The sequence below is a fragment of the Orycteropus afer genome, unplaced genomic scaffold (assembly GCF_000298275.1).
Source record: "Orycteropus afer afer isolate SDZICR_OR568_19922 unplaced genomic scaffold, OryAfe1.0 scaffold00125, whole genome shotgun sequence".
Classification (NCBI taxonomy): domain Eukaryota; kingdom Metazoa; phylum Chordata; class Mammalia; order Tubulidentata; family Orycteropodidae; genus Orycteropus; species Orycteropus afer.
This window is the reverse complement of record NW_006921712.1, coordinates 7,622,847-7,639,048: the sequence shown is the minus strand read 5'-3', so window position 1 is coordinate 7,639,048 and position 16,202 is coordinate 7,622,847.

Below are 16,202 nucleotides of genomic sequence, written 5' to 3'. Positions count from 1 at the left end.
CTGGATTGAGTCGCTGTAGCAATGGGCTCAAACATGGCAACAATTATGAGGATGGCACAAGGCCAGTCAGTATTTTGTTCTGTTGTATATGGGGTGTTTATGAGTCCCATCTAACTTGATGGCACCTATCAAGAGCAGGCAGTGACATTTCTAAGTTTATATTGTAAATATAAACTATATAGACGTGATCAATATGACTGATAGCCTAGACAAACTAAGAAAAAAATAATAAAAACACAAAACCAGTATGCAAATGACCCAACTAAAGAATGAGAAATAGAGAATATGTTCTTTCATAGAGGTAAAGTAATAAAGGTAAAGAGTTAGAGAATATATTGAAGTTGTCAGGGATTTCTTTTTACTTGGATCCACAATGAACACTCATGGAAGCAGCAGTCAAGAAATCAGATGACATTAAAAAAAATAAATAAAGACCAGGTTTTCTGGTCTGATAGAGCCTAGTGAAACCCCTGAGACTATGGCCCCTTCCATTCTGGAAATGAACTCACTCTTACGTCTTCTGGTCAAATAATAGACAGGTATATGGGCTGAACATTTCCATTAGGTTAATACAGTACTTGGAGCAATCAATTATGGAAAAACAGAAGGACAGTGTATGCACAGGGAGACAGCTCGAAGGATGGGTGTGCAGGGAAAAGAAAGACAAAGGGAAGAGGTAACTATGAGAAGAAAGTGGGAAGAGAGCTGTTAGATTGTGGGGAATTGCAGTCAAAGTCATAAGACAAAGTGTGTATGAACTGCTATATAGAAGCTGAATTTGCACTGTAAACTTTCACCCAAATCACAATAAAAATTAAAAAAAAAAAAAAAGAAGAAGAAGAAGAAGAAGAAGAAAGAAATCAGATGCTGTATTGCACTGGGCAAGTCTATTGCAAAAGACCTCTTTAGAGTGTTAACCTGCAAAGATGCAACATTGAAGACTAAGGTGCACCTGATGGAAGCCATGGTATGTTTTCAATCACCTCATATGCATGTGAAAGCTGGACAATAAATAAGGAAGAGTGAGAAGAATTGATGCATTTGAATTTTGGTGTTGGCTAAGAATACTAAAAATACCTTGAACTGCCAGACGAATGAATAAATCTGTCTTGTAAGAAATACAGCTAGAATGCTCCTTAAGAAAATGGCCAAACTTTTTGTCATGTACTTTGATCATGTTGTCAGAAGGGGCAGTCCCTAGAGAAGGTTATCATTTTTGGTAGAGGATCAGTGAAAAAGGGGAAGACCCTCAATGAGATGCATTGACAGTGGCTGTGACCCTCAGTCATAGCAGAGATTGTGAGGATGGAACAAGACTAAGTATTGTTTAATTCTGTTGTACAGGGTAATTATGAATCAGAGCCAACTCAATAGCACCTACAACAATAGTAAAGGTAAAAGAGTTCATGAATCTATATTCCTATCTTTACTTCTATAAATCTATTTTTCTTTAACTTGTTTCCCATGTAAAACATAACTTACTCTAAGTTTTATGCATATGGAGTTTTATATATATGGAGCTTTGGTGGTTCAATGGTTAAGGCATTTGGTTGCTAACCAAAAAATACAAATACATCATGGAAATATGCCATGTTTTCACTATTCTCTATTTATACTTACTCTCTTGGTGATTTCTCCAATCTTGTGGTTTTCAAAATAACCCACTGATGATATCTAGATTTATTTTTCCAGCCCATATCTTCTTCCTCACCTTTACCCTGAATATTTAGCCACCATCTTAAAATGTCCATTTAGTAGTCTAAATGGCCAGATCATGACACTACTATGATCAATATTAGCTAAGCCTCCTCATTCTACCCAAAGGACAAAGTGTGTGTAATGGTCTACAAGGCTCTATGTGATCCTGTTCATCCATTCAGCCCATTATCTCCTTGGTAACTCTTGCTATTGATCCCATACAACTATGTTGTCATCTTGCCCTTCTTCAAACACATTAGGGACAATTCATATTTTGGGTGGTGTTTTTTCTTGTTCTAGATTAAATATTTCTCTTCCAGTTATCTGCATGGTTCCTTTCTCATCTTTGTCAAGTGTTAATATAATCATTTTATTTGCAAATTTACCACATATAAAAAACCATCCCAGCAGAACATATTGTGACTTAGATGTTAGAATGGTGACACAATAAACCAGGATGGTAGATATTTAGAAAATATATCTAACTTCTAGACATACTGTGGATGTTTTTAACAGTAACATCTTTTTTCCTGGGCCAGCAGAAACAGAGATGCTGGCTGCGATGCCTAGTCTGTGTGGCAAAGTCAGCGGACTCCTCACTCCATTTGCTTTTTGTATGCTTTTGGGTGTGTTCATGGCTGTCTACTGACCTATCTCTAGAGCCATATCCTTAAGCCTTCTGATTGAATCTATGAGATAATTAATATATTTTAAACACCATGCTTTTTAGCCTAATCACTTAGCATCTTATTACTTTAAATTAAGAAAAACATTATTTGTTAAAAAAGCCATTTTAGACTTTATATAAAACATGAAATTTATTAAGTTGTTAAATGAAAATGTACAGTATTTGATTTGTATGTGGACAAATCCATGTGATTTCATCTATAATTTTGGAAAATTTCCTAAATTAATTTTACCAAATTAAAATTTAATAATCTGCATTATAAAAAAGTTTGTTGGTAGAATGATTAAATGCTTGGCTGTTAACCAAAAGGTTGGAGGTTCAAACTTATCCAGAGGCTCCTTGGAAGAAAGACCTGGCAATTGGCTCCTATAAAGATTACAGTCTTGAAAGTCCTATGGGTAGTTTTAGTCCATCACATAGGGTTGCTATGAGTTCAAAGCAACCACATACCTCCAAACAACAACAACATTCTGTATTATAATTTACTTTTCAAGTGTTCAGATTTAATGCTCCATTCTATTTCTTCAAAATATTATTAAATGAGTGTGTTGAAGGAAAATAAGCACAGAGACCTTATTTTCTACTCTATTGGAGAAAAATCCTGAAGCCTGTTTTAAAGTACCTAAAAATCCAATAAATTGCTTTTAAGAATCACTTACTTTTGATTATTTGGCAACTCTGTTATGTGATTCTGTAATGAAACTTAAGAAGTATTCTACTCTGTTATTCTGATAAAGGAGTTCTTGAGTAGTGCAGTTAGAGTGCTCTGCCACCAGCCAAAAAATTTGAGGTCCACGTCTACCCTCAGGTGTTTCAGAAGAAAGGCCTAGAAATCTAATTTCAAAAAATCAGCCACTGAAAACCAGATGGAGCACAGCTTTACTCTGACACCAATGGGGTCACCATGAGTCAGAATTAACTCAACAATAACTTTGTTTTTATGCTGAATATAGAGAAAAATAGAAAAAGAAATGCTTAATTTCACATTATATAATATTTTGTGGATGATGATTTATTAATGGAAGCATTTTAATAATGAAGAAATGGATATAAAATGATTGATTGAATTTTAGTGCAGTAATTTATGAAAATAGAGTATTCAAATATGATTATTCTTACAAATATTAAATGAGCATTTAGGAAGATACCTAGAGAGATATATTGATATCAAATATACTTAATAAAAGAGTCAAATTTCATTGTAATGTACTGAAAGAAAAAAAATGATATTTGCCTTGCTATTAAAATACACCTTGTGAAGTAATGAGCCTCATATTTGTAGGACAGGAGACTATGAAAAATAGCAACACAACTTAACATTTCTTGCTGGTTACATCATTGTACAAATAACAAAATATTATTAAACCAAACTAAACCAAACCCACTGCCATTGAGTCACTTTTGACTCTCAGTGACCCTATAGGACAGAGTAGAACTGCCTGATAGGTTTTCCAATACTGTAAATATTTATGGAAGTTACTGCTGCATCTTTTTCCTGCAGAGCAGCTGGTGGTTCAAACCAATGACCTTTTGATTAGTAGCTGAGCATTTAACCATTGTGTCACCTGTCCTCAAAACAACATTAGTATAAAGATATTTCATGTATACCCACTCCTCATTTAATGAGATGATTAGGTTTTGAAGACCAGATCTTTAAGAGAAAATTGGTATTATGCAAAAATGAAGGATTATCACATCAGATCACAGAATTGAAGATGACTATATCATTCTATAACTGCCAAATTACATCATTCTGTAACTGCCAAACCACTGATAATCATGGCACAGTCAAGTTGACACATAGCCTTACCCATCACAGTAAATGTTACTCTCACCTTGCACCTTGGCAATTGTTACTACCACAGATACATCATTAATTTTTTGTACTTGGTCATTCAATTCATTGGCCACTTTTACTTGGAGTTTATTTTAGATTCAGCTATAGAACTCTTTATATATATTTTGGATAATAATCTTTGAAAATAGTATATGTTCCTTGATTCAATTGCTGGCTAATTCTTTTCACTCTTTTTCTTTTTTCTTTACAATTTTGAGAAATATATTACCTTAATTTTAACATAATTGAATTTATCCACTTTAACCCTTTGGTTTTTGCACTGTGTTTATGCTAAGAAATACTTTGGTGCTCAAGGGTCATCAAGTTATTATCTTATAATGTCTTCTAAAAGTTTTAAAGTTTTTCCTTTCTTATTTCAGTCTTTAATCCATGTGATACTAATGTTTGTAGTGTAAGTTAGTGAGAGGGTATCATGATTTCCGAATGAATAATGAACTTTTTCAGCAACCTCTATTGAAAATTCCAATAATTTATAAAACAGATTTTTTTTCCTATTGTTGTAAATGTGATATGTCAGATAAAGAGATAATTGATAAGTGAAGAGTAGTTATGATATGTTTTCAACACATGATGACATTTGATACTAATTAAAGAAAAAAAAAAAAAAAAACACCTCACTGCCATCGAGTTGATTCTGACACATAGTAACCCACATTGGGTTTCCAAAGTGGTAAATTTTTACAGAAGTACATTGCTCAGTCTTCCTTCCAAGGCATGGCTGTTGGGTTTGAGCTGCCAAACTTCTGGTTAGCAGTCAAATGTCTTAGGCACTATGCCACCAGATCAATCCTAATTGTTTATAAATTTTCTCCCATTATAGCATCTTTAGCACCATTTTATAATGAGGAAAATCAGGCTGAAAGACATTAAGTGATTTGCCTAAAATTGGCATAAATAATGTATTAAGTTCCAAATTTTTGTTGCATCAGGGAATCTCATTTTCAACTCCATTTGTCATTTCCATACTATCCTGTTCATATATATATCATTGTCTTTATTATTTCAATATGACTTCTTTTCTTTTACTTGCAAATAAGTATAACATATTCACTTAATTCAAAACATTTTATCTTCCTCCTTTGCTCCATCTCCCTAACTTCTCTTGGAAAACTTTTTCTACTCCTTTAAGTTTCAAATTAAATACCCATTTTCTCCAAGAGGCCTTCCTTTGATAAAGTACGTATTGGTAAAGTAGTTGGTCCCTGCTTTAGAAGGCTAACTGACTTGTCTGCTAGTTTATGTATTGGATCAAAATTTGAGAAAAAGTCTTTGAAGTTTGTGTAACAGTTGACAGAAATCTTTCTGGGGGTTTTCTTGAAATATTCTTGCAAATGCATAGATCTCGATGGGTTTTGCTTTCTTACTCTATAATCATGCCCCACCAGATGGATTTTGATTTTGTTGGGTTACCATACTAAGGGACAGAAATTCTACATAGCAAACAAAACCTAGAAGCTTCTTCATTTGTGTAATAGACTATTTTCTAAACAATCTAGTGTGATAGGCAGTCACTTTATTTTCTGGCATGTCTCTATTTCTAAATTATCACTGCTATTCTAGAGGCCTATGTTGTCATTCTCTTCTCTCCACTGAGAGTATTGCTGACTTTTTCTTTCAGGCCTGTCTGTTCAAACTTTGCTCCATGATACTCTATTCATTCTTCCCTAAAGACATGTACATTATACTGCAGATCTTGTCTTACTTAGTCAACAACTTAAATATGGGGATTTTTTAATAGAAAATTAAAATATAGATTTTCAAGCTTCTCTTTCTAACTGGAATTTCTTTTCTGAAATTTATTTGTTCTCAAAGTTGATTTTTTTTTTTTTTCTTTTTTTCCCAGGTCCAAATGAGAAAGAATCAGCCTATTGAAGGATACAAAAAAAAATATGAATCCTATACATTATACATTTCTTTCAGAAAAGTATTATATTAACATATGATGTACCAGAACTTGCAGATCACTTGAGTTAGGGGTTTGAGAGACCTTATGTGTAAATAATATACCTAGTAATTAATAAACTGTATTTACCTGGAAATATTGTTCTAACACAACTCAAAGAAAAAAAAAAAAATCATTGCCATCGAGGTGATCCCCACTCAAAGCAGCCCTACCGGGCAGAATAGAACACCTTGTAGGATTTCCCAGGCTGTTAATGTTTATTGAAGCAGATTGCCTCATATTTCTCCTGTGGAACAGCTGGTAGATTTGAATCTTTTTGTTTAGCAGCCAAGTGTCTTAACCACTGAGCCACCAGAGTACCTTATGATCCAAAGACAGGAAATGAAAATAATTGCATGATAATTCAGTGTTGCTAAAATTACTTCCGACAGTGCTATAGGAATTGACTATTGTCTCAGCATAAAATGGAGAATACACAAAGGATTGAAATACTATCCTTTAAATAAAATTGTGCTATAGTCTAGGAGTAATATATCAGAATATTTGATTGCTATTCATAAGGTTTCCATTGGCCAATTTTTTTGAGAAGTGGATGACCCCATTTCTTCTTCCAAGTCTGCCTCAGTGTGGAAACTCTGCTGAAACCTGTTCACTATGAATGACCCTGCTGGTATTGAAATAATGGGTGCATAGTCTCCAGCCTCAATAGGCAATATGCGAGCCTCCACAATATAACAAACTGACAGATGAGTATATTCCAGCTGAATAAAGAGATCATCTAAAGAATATATCTGATGCATTGAACATAGTGACTGAAAACTAGAAGAGTTGTGGGATGACATCAAGAACATCATACAAAAAGAAAGAAAACAATCATTAAAAAGACAGGGGGAAAAAAGGATATCAGGAAAGCCACTGAAACTTGCTCTTGGAGAGTAGCTAAAGATAATGGAAAAAACAATGAGATAAAGGAGTTGAAGAGATTTCAACAGGCACCTTGAGAAGACAAAGCAAAATAGTATAATGAAATTTTCAAAGACTTAAGTATCTCTGGGAGCTCTGGTAGCATAGTGGCTAAGGCACTTGACTGTTAACCAGAAGGCTGGCGGTTCAAATCCACCAGCCATTCCTCGGAAGGAAGATGGGGCAATCTACTTCCGTAGTGATACTGCCTTGGAAACCCAAGGAGGGGTCGCTATGAGTCGGGTCCGACTTGATGTAAGTATCTCTGGAACTCAAGAATTTCTGGTGGTGCAATGCTTAAGTCTGCTAACCAGAAAATCGGTGGTTCTAACCCACCAGCCACTCCAGTGAAGGAAGATGAGGCAATCTCCTTCCTTAAAGATTTACTGCCTTGGAAACCCAATGGTGGTTGTTGAGTCAGAATCGACTTGATAGCAGTGGGCTTGGTTTTGGTTTTGTGCAAGGACTTGGAATTAGAAAATGAAAAGGCAAGTACATACTTGACATTTCTAAAGCTGAAAGTTCTGAAGGAAAAATTAAAATGGCAATATTGAAGTATTCTGTTGGCAAAATATTGAATGAGGTAGGAAGCCTCAAAAGAAGATGGAAGAAATACACAGAGTCACTGTACCAGAAAGAATTGGTTGATGTTTAACTATTTCAGGAGTTGGCATAAGTTCAAAAACAAGTGGTACTGAAAGAAGAAGTCTAAGCTGCATTGAAGGAACTGGCAGGAAAAAAAAAAAAAAGCTGTAGGAATTGATGGAATACCAATTGAGATGTTTCAACAAGCAGATGTAGTGCTGGAGGCACTTACTCATCTATGCCAAGTAATTTAGAAGACAGCTACCTGGTCAACCAACTGGAAGAGATGGATATTTGTGCCCATTCCAAAAATAGGTGATCCAAAAGAATGTGGAAATTATTGAACACTATTGGGAGCTCTGGTAGCGTAGTGCCTAAGGCACTGGACTGCTAACCAGAGGGATGGTGGTTCAAACCCACCAGAACTCCTCAGAAGGAAGATGGAGCAATCTACTTCCTTAGTGATACTGCCTCGGAAACACAAGGAGGGGTCACTATGAGTCGGGTCCCACTAGATGGCACATAACAACAATCATTAATATCACAAGCAAATAAAATTTTGCTGAAGATAATTTTAAAAGTTGCAGCAGTATATTGACAGAGAACTTCCAGAAATTCAAGCTGAATTCAGAAGAGAACATGGAATAAAGAATATTATTGCTGATGTCAGATTGATCTTGGCTGCAAGCAAAAATCAAAACCACTATTGCCATCAAGTTGATTATGATTAAGGGTGACCCTTATTGGGTTTCCTAGGTCATAAATTTTTATAGAAATAGATTACTCCATCTTCCTTCCATGAAGTGGCTAGTCAATTTGAGACACTAACATTCTGTTAACAGTCAAATATCTTAAGCACTATACCACCAGAGGTCCTTCATCAGGCTGCAAGGAAAGAATACCAGAAAGATGTTTACCTCTGTTTTATTGACTATGCAAAGGCATTTGACTGTGTGGATCATAACAAATTGTGGATGACATTGCAAAGAATGGAAATTCCAGAATACTTAATTGTGCTCATGAAGAACCTGTACATAGAACAAGAGGTTATCATTCAAATAAAACAAGGGGAACTGCATGATTTAAAACGAGGAAGGGTGTGTTCCAGGGTTCTTTCCTTTCACCATACTTATCCAATTCAATCTGTATGCTGAGCAGATAATTTGAGAAGCTGGACTATATAAAGAAGAATGTGGTAGCAGGATTGGAGGAAGACTCATTAACAACCTACGATATGCAGATGACACAACTTTGAGTACTGAACATGAAGATGACTTGAAGCATTTACTGATGAAGATGAAAAATATATACAGTCTTCAGTATGGATTATATCTCAACATAAAGAAAATGAAAATCCTCACAGCTGGACCAATAACCAACATCACAACAAATGGAGAAAAAAATTGAAGTTATTAGGGATTTCATTTTACTTGTATCTACAGTCAACACCCAAGGAAGCAGCAGTCAAGAAATCAGATGTTGTATTTCACTGGGAAAATCTCTTTTGCGCATGGGTTAAAGTGTGTCTTATGCAAGCTTTGGTATTTTCCATTGCCTCAAAGGCATGTAAAAGCTGGACAATGAATAAGGAATATCAAAGAAGAGTTGATGCCTTTGCATCATGGCACTGACAAAGAATACCGAAAATACCATGGACTGCCAGAAAAACAAATCTGTCCTAGATGAAGTGCAACATACTCCTTGGAAGTGAGAATGGCCAGACTTCCTCTTACTTGCTTTGGTCATATGGTCAGAAGGGACAATTCCCTGGAGAAAGAAAGATATGCTTGGTAAAGTAGAGGGTCGTGAAAAAGGGGGAGTCCTTCAACAAGATAGAGTGGCAAAGTGGCTGCAATGATGGTGTGGTAGTTAAGGCTGTTTTCCACTTGGCTGGGCCTGGTTGAGTGGCTGAGCAGCTGGAGGTAGTTATTCCCTGTGATGAGACTGGCAATCAGCTCTACGGTGGAATCTGCCACAAGCAGCTGAGTAGCTGCTTAAGGGATGTGGTCTGCTTCCTGTACATAAGGAGAAGCTTTGGGATTGGTCTCTAACTTATAGTGCTTGAACCCTGAATGTAGCCATGTTGTTGTTTGGCAACTTGCCATGCTCTGCTGACCTTGGGACTTTCAATGGACTTGAATCAAAGGCCTACTGTGTTGTTTGGTAATATTGGGACTGTGCCTTTTCACTTGTTGACCTTGGGTTTGTCAGCCTCAGCAGCCAGCAGCTGTCTGAATGAAGAAAAGGCTCTAGCTTCAGTGGGCTGGGAGCAGGAGACAGAGCTGAAGCCCAAGGTGGAGGGGCTTTCACCCAGCCCCTAGAGCCTGGCACTTTGAACTTGGACTTAAATCCTCCAGACTGTAAGAGAATAAACTCCTGTTTGTTGAAGCCATCCCAATTGTGGTATTTCTGTTAGAGCAGTACTAGGTAACCAAAACAGATGGGCTCGAGCCTAGCAAGGATTGTGAAGATAGCACAGGACCTGGCAGTGTTTTGTTCTCCTATATATACAGTTGTTATGAGTCAGAGTTGACTGGATGTTACCTAACAACAACAAAAGTCTAACAGATCTACTCAGTTCCTTTCACTAGCTTCTTATGTATTGATGGATGTTGTTTTTCCCTCTTTGTTGCAAGAGAAATACACTCAAATTCACCTCATGTTCTATCCTTCAAAGTAGTAAGAGCATCTACTAATTAAAGCTCAACCTAAGCTTCCTCTTCATCAGTTTGTAAAACTCCTGTTTTACTTTCTGTTCGAGTTCTGTCTTTGGGTAGCTATTAATTTAGTGCTTCTCCTTTGGGTAAGGTCACTGAAAGTCATTTTCCATCTTCCCAACGTCTTTAGCATCTTGACTTGCTGAACTTAACTCTTTTTATGCCCTAGTTTTACTTGAATAATCAGCTTAATGTACCTTTTTCTCTGCTTATCCATGTTTTGGTCCAACACACACAGTCTGTTTTACTGTCTAATCCTCACTCTAGTACCTTCAGATATGCATATAGGTCTCCTTCAATTCTGTTCTGGCTTTTTTCTTCAGCCTTATTCATATTTTAGTCATAAACAATGCTGTCTTCATCCTAAAGCCACAGAAAACATGTCAGAGAACTGTGGCTCCAGCAGGTGTTTGGGAAATATTTGACGATAACAGATAGAGTGACAGTCATATTCTGTCACAGCCGAAAATTATGGATAACTTTGAAGCTCAAGGTCATCCAGAGGCACCATGATTTGGAATCAACTGAACAAGTTGAGTTTTTGTTATTTTTTCAGAACTATGGTCAGTGTTTGAGAGTGTGTCTGCCCCACTCAACTGTAATTCTGGAGTCAAGTCTCTCCAAATGGAACTGTTTCCTTTTCTTCTTGTACTTTGGCCTAAAGCTGGGCCCTCATTCTATTGTCTCTCCAACTGCTTATAGTGTCTTCAACAGCCTACAATGTTTTTCACATTGGTTTTGATTCAAAACACTTGTTTTGCATTTTGATCCCTGAAGAGGAAAATTAAACTAATGTGACATGATTCCTTCTGCCTTATGAGTTTTTTTCTGCCTTATAACTTATTGATTGATTGATTTTCCTTCAAAACATATCTGGCTATTTCTGTGATTTTAAATTGCTCATTTGAAGTTTCTGTTCAAGTTAAGAAGTATCAAATAAATCACTTCAGAAGAGAGAAATTCCAGGCCAACTTTTTGTTGACACAATAATTATATACCATTTTTATAGCACAAAGGCAGAGATAATGTTCACTGAGAGAAACATTAAATATTTATATTACCTGGATGAGTTATGAGGACATTTATATATTTCCAGTTAGTGAATACAAATTGTTAAATTTAAGACTATGTAAACAGCACCAAATGGTATTTTGGATAATCTGGTAAGTAATATTTGACAATAATATTATAACACCTGTTTTCATTTTATTCACTTTAAAAATTAATTCAAATAATTTTTATGCAAACTACTACCTCAGCACAGAGTTTATGGAAGAACAGCCACTCTTCAGAAGGAAGACTGGGCAATCTATTCTGTAGTGATACCACCTCAGAAACCCAAGGGAAGATCAATATGAGTTGGATCTGACTAGATGGCAGCAAGTTAATTATAAATCACTATTCATAGGAGCTCTGGTAGTGTAGTGCCTAAGGCACTTGACTGCTAACCAGAAGGCTGGCGGTTCAAACCCACCAGCCACTCCTCAGAAGGAAGATGGGGCAATCTACTTCCCAAGGAAGGGTCGCTATGAGTTGGGTCTGACTCGACAGCACATAACAACAACAACATTTAAAACTTGAGATAAACAAAACGTCTCTGAAGGAGACTTACTGCATTCTACAGGGAAGAAATGTGTTTGTTTCTATACTAGAAGAAAATACGTAGTAAGTCTTCAGTTTGGAAGCCGATGAGAGAGGCTCAAAATAATAATGAAATACATTGCTGTTCAACACAGAAAATCATGTGTCACCTTAATCCTGATTAAGCTGTGGATTTTGAACAAAGTTACCACTATCCCCTCCCTAATATAATTTCATCAGTTTTAATTAGAGATGGGCTTCTTTGATGTAATGCTGCTTTTTAAAAACACAGAAATAGCTTTCTTTTACAAAAGGATGTAGTATTCATTATTAGGAACTGTTCTTCTGGCATAGAAACAACCAAAAATGACTGAACTCTCAGATGTAAAGGAGATACTAGAGAGGACTTTCTGCTCTGAGCAGAGAAATGATTTATATGAGCCCAGGGCTTAGATATTAGAGGACTTCTTTAAGCACTTTCTGAAATTCTATTCCACTACAATTATTGTGCAATCTGAAAGGACCATTCAGAATTGTAAATCAGTTTTCTAAGATGATAACCACCTGCTATGCCAGCATTCATAAACATAATGATTTTCCATTGTATTTTATCATACCAGCTACCAATAAAAATGGAAAATATCAAATCTCAGTGACAGAATGCTATGAAATATGCACAAAGTGATGTAGTCAATTTAACTTTCTAGTGTATTTTTGAAGTTATTTTTTATTTTATTTTTTTTTATCTTTCTATTGATAATTATACTCTAAGTTTTTCTTGTCACAAACTTTTTTTTTGTAATAGATTTCACTAATATCATGACAAGACCTTCTATAATTAGAAATTATTAAAATGTGTTGAAACAAATGGCATTTGGAACAGGTGACAAAATGCTAATAAGAATATTCAACTAAAAGCCAGTAGTTCTCAAAATATTGCAAAGAGGTGACTGCCTGATAACCCTCAAAATCACGTCCCCAATTTTTCTAAATCAGTGTGGTAGTTATGTTTGTGTATCAACTTGGCTGGGCCTGTTTGAGTGGCTGGGAAGCTGGTGGTAGTCACTCCCCATGATGACACTGGCAATCAACTCCATGGGGGGATCTACCACGAGCAGCTGAGGAGCTGCTTTTGAGATGTGGTCTGCTTCCTGTATATAAGGAGAAGCCTTGGAAATGATCTCCAGCCTTTGGCATGCTTGGACTCTGCATGTAGCCGTGTCATTGCTCAGCAGCCTTCTATGCTCTGCCGACCTTGGGACTTACAATGGACTTAAGTTAATGTCCTGCCTTGCGGTTTGGTAACATCAGGACTGTGTCTTTTTACTTGTCAACCTTGGGGCTTCTGAGCCTCAGCAGCCATCAGCTGTCTGAGTGAAGAAATGCCTCTAACTCCAGTCAGCCAGGAGCAGGAGGCAGAGCTGGACCCTAAGGTTGAGGGGTTTTCACACAGCCCCTAGAGCCTGGCATTTTGAACTTGGATGTAAAGCCTCCAAATTGTAAGAATAATCTGTTTGTTAAGGACATCCCATTTATGGTATATACATATATATATATATTTATTGTCAGAATGGTACTAGGTAACCAGAACAATCATATTACTGTATTCTTGTTTCTTCAAAGTTTGGAGCACCTAAAACAATGTTTTTAAACTTGATTGGGGGTTTACCACCATATTTTCTGTTCAATACCAAATTTTTTTCTGATATAATGATTTTGAAAAATAGAAGTTCAGCTACTGAACCTAAATTTAGAAGAGACAATTTGGTTTATTTTCCTAGATATTTCTCTCTAAAAAGATAATTAACATTAGAACTACCTGGTCTTTTATTCCTGTAACACATTAATTTCTCTTCTCAGTTAATTGATCATAAAATAGAATATGGGTTTCTTTATGACTCCCTCATTTTTCTCTCCCTCTTTTCATGCCCTTCTCATATCTAGACTCAGTGATTATATGCATTCATCAGCCCCTTTAAAATTTTGATCTTTCAAACACAGTGAGACAGATAACTATCATCTACTTTCTACAGATGGGAAAAAGAAACCTGAGACTAATAAAGGTTAAGTGAATAGTGCAGTTTCCTCAAGTTATAATAAGTGACTACACAGGGACTGGTGCTCAGATCGTATGATTTCACATTGTAATCTCATTCTTTTACAATATGGCAGATAACTGGTAGTTGTTCCTTTCTAAAATGTGTTGCAAACAATTGCAAATAAAATTATATATTTAAATATACCCTGATGTATTCAAACTTTTAAAAATATTACCTAAAACAATATTATCTATAGTTACTTGAGAACTAGATTTGACAAAGATCATGGAAACTGTTAGTTCCAGCTGAGTAATTCTGCACTGAAAGTCATAAAATTTGAAATGCATAAAGGATGCATAAAGAATTTACCTCTTGACTCACTAGCTAAATTACTGAATATCTGTGAGAGTGGAAGAAACATCAGAAAGGGCAAAAGAATAATTGATTTTAAGGTGCTTTAATTTTCTAGGAGCACTGGTGGCACAATGGTTAAAGCACTGGCTTGTTAACTGAAAAGTTGGTAACTTGAACCTATACGCCTCTTCATAGAAGACAGATGAGATAGTCTGTGTCAATAAGGATCTACAACCTTGGAAACCTTAAAGGACAGTTGTATTCTATCCTTTAAGTTGGCTATGAGTTGGAATTTTCTTAAGGCAATGAATGGGTTGGGTTTCATTTTCAGTACACGGATTTCTTCAACTTATGATAATGATATGTCAGGGGTTCTTTTTCAACTAGTTTACTGCTCATCTTCATGTATCTTGTGGTGGAATTTGTCTGAAATTATAGTCACACATCTCAAGTCCTAACTGAGCAGTTTGTCAATGCTCTAAGACTTTCAGATGACTTGTTGCCATATTATTATATGAAACGATGTCACTCACTATTGTTCCTGTTTTCAAAAACCATCTTTTTTTTTTTTTTTTTAATTGCCTGTGTTATGAAATAATGTCCTCTACAAAATTAGGTAGACTAAAAGTAAAATAGTAACACAAGACAGGAATAATTTTGGGAAAGTTAATTGTAATATGTGGTGATATAACTTTCACAATGTATTTTTTTCCTTTGTGTTTTTGAAGTCAGAAACTTTCCTTCCTAGTTTTTAATTATGTTGTACCTTGAAGTTAATGCTAATTAAATTTAGATATTTTAATACATATGCCAAAAAAGTTCAGGTAATTGAAGGTAAAGTATTGTGATACATAAATAAATAAATTGAATACTGCATGTAATTAAAGATTCAAGTATTGTCTGTTCAAGAAAAATGACTAGAAAGAGTTCAAGTTTTCACAGTCAAATTCACTGGCTAGCTAGACAAAGGCACTAGTACTTATCCTTTCTGAAATCTCAGTGCTGGTTAAGGTGGTATATCAATTTGGGTGAGCCAAGATTCTCAATGTTTTGGTAGTGATGATGTAGTTTGGCAGTTAAGTAATGATAAAATCATTCTTTATTTTGTTATCTTTTATTATGTAATCACTTATATGATGAGCTCAGCTAGAAGCAGCCAATCACTTGAAAGAGAGTTTCATTGAGGGTGTGGTCTGCCTCCAATGAGTAAGTGGTTGTTCCAGCAAGGCTCTCACTTGTCCTGGCCTCCAGTTCCTGGGATTCATCACACTCTGAAGCCTGTGAGCCAGCGACCTGCTGTCTTACTTGCCTATCCTGCAGCTACATGTCAGAAGAAGCCTCCAGCCTAACACCTGAGCCACAGAGTTGGGACTTGCCAGTCTCTGAAACCATGTGAGTCATTTCTTCAAGATAGTTTTTTTCTTTCCATGTGTGCATATACTTCAGTGGTTTTGCTTTTCCAGCCAAAGACAATTGGTACTGAGAGTGATTCTAGAGAAATAAAATCATAAGGATGAATTTTCTGAATTTGTTCTCAAGTCTGATTGCTTTAAAGGTGTTTCTGACTCTGCTTCCAGCAGTAGAGACAGTGCTGCTAATCCATGACTTGAGGTGACAATATCACTAAGCAAAATAACATCACAATAGATCAAGTATTGGTAAGAAGTGAGACTCTGGATGATTGCATTTTAGATACTTTTCTGCAATTTTGTCAGTGAGAGATATAGACAAGCTGGTTGATCCTGCTTTCATTATACAAAGTGATAAAAGAATGAGATGAGCTCAGGGCTTCAGAGTCACAATTCAAGTGCCACAT